Raw genomic sequence first — 536 nt, 5'->3', positions numbered from 1 at the left:
ATGCCCCTGTATTTTAACATAGGGGGTGTATACTTATGCCCCTGTATTTTAACATAGGGGGGTGTATGCTTATGCCCCTGTATTTTAAGCGAGAACATTTATTTATTTATGATACATTAGTCATTCATAAAGAAATTTGGGTCTCCTTAAAAGTCAGAATTTTTCCTAATTCTTTGATTGAGTTTTTAATTTTTAATTTCCGAAAGATGGTTTTTTATTCCTCTTATGAGTCACCTTTAGCACTGCTGTAGTTAACGGGTAACTGGTTCTCTCAAGGATTGTTGTTTGTTTTTAGTTTGTGTTGTGTGTTGTAAAATGGCTTTTAAAAAACAATAAAAATACATTCAAATCCAATCCAACTTTATTTGTAAAGCACATTTAAAAGAACAGAGTTTAGTCTAAAATGCTGCACATTAAGAAAGCGACTAAAGATCACAATATTATGTCAATTAAATATTAAAAGCCACTTTAGACTGTTTAGCTTTAACATTTGTAATGACGTTAATTTCTTAACTAAGGTTCAGTAGCAGGGCCAC

The sequence above is a fragment of the Etheostoma cragini genome, chromosome 14 (genome assembly GCF_013103735.1).
Source record: "Etheostoma cragini isolate CJK2018 chromosome 14, CSU_Ecrag_1.0, whole genome shotgun sequence".
Lineage (NCBI taxonomy): Eukaryota > Metazoa > Chordata > Actinopteri > Perciformes > Percidae > Etheostoma > Etheostoma cragini.
This window is presented reverse-complemented; position numbering follows the sequence as displayed.